Raw genomic sequence first — 3,110 nt, forward strand, 5'->3', positions numbered from 1 at the left:
AAACGGTCCGGCATAATCTATGTGCAATCTAGACCAGGCTTTACAAGGTTTTATCCATTGATGAGACACTTGGGTGGCATATTACGATTCTCTGCGCAAATATGGCAATCTTTTACTACCTCTTCGATCTGATGATCAATGGCAGGCCACCAAAAATAGCTTCTTGCCATCGCTTTGGTGATTACTATGCCATCATGATTTTTATGAAGCTCTTCTATTATTTTCGGTCTCATGATCTCCGGTATGACCACTCGGTTCCCCCATAGTACACAGTCCTTATACACCGATAACTCTTCTCTCTTTTGCCAGTAAACTTTGTAGTCCTTTTCAGATTTACTTGGCCATCCATTACGTATCCAGTATAATATTTTACTTAGGCACTGGTCCTTTCTTGTTAATTTTGCTACCTCTACTGCCGAAAATTCCAACTCAATTGGTGTTTCTTCGATTAATAACACTCCTGAAAATTCTTCTTCTTTGACCTCTTCATGTGCTGGCCAACGGCTAAGTGCATCTGCATTTCCAATATTCTTTCCTTGAACATATTGTATTTCATAATCATAAGAATTCAACAAGAGCGCCCATCTTAACATTCTCGGAGAAATAATATTCGGTATCGGCTTTTTTTGATCGAAAATACCCAACAACGGTTTATGGTCTGTCTTAATGGTCACTTTTCTACCACTTATAAATTGGTGAAATTTCTTTAAACCGAACACAATCGCTGCTGCTTCTTTGTCAACTTGTGCGTAATTGCGTTCCTGTGCGTTCATTGTCCTTGACGCAAACATCACAGGTCTGATGCTGCCGTCACTCATCTCATGTTCTAGAACGGCACCAAGACCATATTGTGACGCATCGCATGACAAAATGAGTTTCTTATTAACATCATAATGCACTAACGTGTCTTGACTAGAAACCATTTTTCTTAAAATTTCAAAAGCTTCCTGGTGCACTCTTTCCCATTTCCATTTAACTTCTTTATCAAGTAACCTATATAAAGGTTCTGCTATTGAAGCTTTATGTGGCAGAAATCGATCGTAAAAATTTAGCAGTCCTAGAAATGCCTGGAGCTCTTTCAGGTTTCGAGGCGCTGGTGTTTTCTCAATCGCACGAATTTTCTCTTCACATGGGTGAATACCAAATTTGTCGATGATAAACCCTAAAATTTAACCCTCTCAGTAGCAAAATTACATTTATCTTTGTTTAAACGTAATCCCGCTTCCTGTAGCTTTTGAAGTACCTCTCGAGTCTCCTATTGTGTTCTTCTATTCCACTGCCTGTGACTAAGATGTCATCTAATAGACCGCTACACCTGGAATACCTGCCAGGAGTGAAGTCATTAATCTTTGAAATATTCCTGGGCAGGCCTTGACTCCAAACGGGAGTCTTTTCATTTTGTATAGACCCTTTGATGTATTAATGGTCAGTAATTGGCGGTTTCGTCATCTACTGTGACCTGTGTATACGCACGTTCTAAATCAATTTTCGTAAACCATACACCGCCTTGTAATTCTGCAAACGCTTCGGTGAGAGTAGGTAAAGGGTATGTGTCTGTCTCAGTCACTGCATTTACCGTTGACCGATAATCCCCACACAACCGCACACTGCCGTCTTGCTTAGTACCGGGACTATTGGCGTTGCCATTCGGAGTGTGAGGTAGCCTCTAGAACCCTTCCGATTCTAATCTATCAATTTCTTTATGTATCCGGTCTTTCAAGGCAATGGTACCGGTCTACTCTTTAAAAATTTAGGTTTGTACCTTCTTTAGGTGAAATATTGACCACAGGGCCTGTATATTTACCTAATCCTTCTTTAAAAACTTCCTTATACTTTGTAATATGTCCTTTAACTGTGTATTTAAGTTAGCTTTATCTATATGCATCTTATAAATGCCTTCTAGTTGGATACCCAACTCAGCAAACCAATTTCTACCAATTAAACTAGGGCCATCACCCGGGCTATCAGCACTGGTAATTTTTTTCCATACCCTTGTACTGTACCATTACCATAGCTTTTCCTAATAAAAACACCCTATTGTCTGTCCAAGTCTTTAGGGCCACATTGACAGCTTCCAACTCAGGTATCCGACCGTTCCACATGAACCCGCAGTTCGTTCACTAATCAATGTAAAGGCGCAACCGGAGTCCACCTCCATATCTATCAACATTCCATTCAACTTAATTTAATTACGTAAGCGGGGTAGATATACCCTGCCTCATATTGTTGATAGTTGTTTCCTCATACAACCCATTGACCTGCGTCTTTGGTGTGTACGCTCCTTTATTTTTTATGAACACACTGCTTCTAGGTGACCTACTTTACCACAGTGATTACACTTTGACATCTGAATCTGCATCCACCCGGTGAGCCTACCACACCGGAAACACTCAAGTCTTTCTGTCTGTCTGTCTACTTTTTTAATAAATTTATTTACTTCCATGGGTACTTCTGGTTCCAGCACCACCCTACTAGAAGAGGGAGTAGCAATAATATCCGCATCAATATCTGCAGCTTCATGAGACAGTGCAATTGTACTGCTTGATCAAACGTCAATGTGCTCTGCTGTAGTAACCGTTTTTGCACCTCTTTGTCCCTTATACCACATACTAAGCGGTCTCTTAAAGTTCGATCCAAGTCTTCAAAATTACATTCAATACTTAATTCCTTAATTGAGCTAAATAATCTCGAATTTTTCCCCTCCCCTTGATATTCTGCTTGTGAAACTTGTATGACTGTACGATCTCATTTGCCTTTGGATGGAAATGATTACTCAACTTAGAAGTTATAGTTGTAAAACTAACCTCACTTATTGGAGATGGAGCAACCAGTGAAATTATCAAATCATACAAATCAGGACCACAACAGTAGTAAATTAGCCTTTTTTTTTAGCATCTTCCTTAATCTCACTTGCCTGCAGACAGAAAAGAAACCTTTCTAAATAGTTCTTTCCAAGCCATGCGCTATATCAAAACTCTCCGAACTTTATACCCATATTGCCTTAGTAATTTCTATAACACTTTTCCACTTATCACACCTTTTCACACTAAACTGCACGTATTAGTCCCGTTACGTGTCGCCACTATTAATAACTTACGATAATCGGATGC

The sequence above is a fragment of the Choristoneura fumiferana genome, chromosome 4 (assembly GCF_025370935.1).
Source record: "Choristoneura fumiferana chromosome 4, NRCan_CFum_1, whole genome shotgun sequence".
Taxonomy (NCBI): Eukaryota; Metazoa; Arthropoda; class Insecta; order Lepidoptera; family Tortricidae; genus Choristoneura; species Choristoneura fumiferana.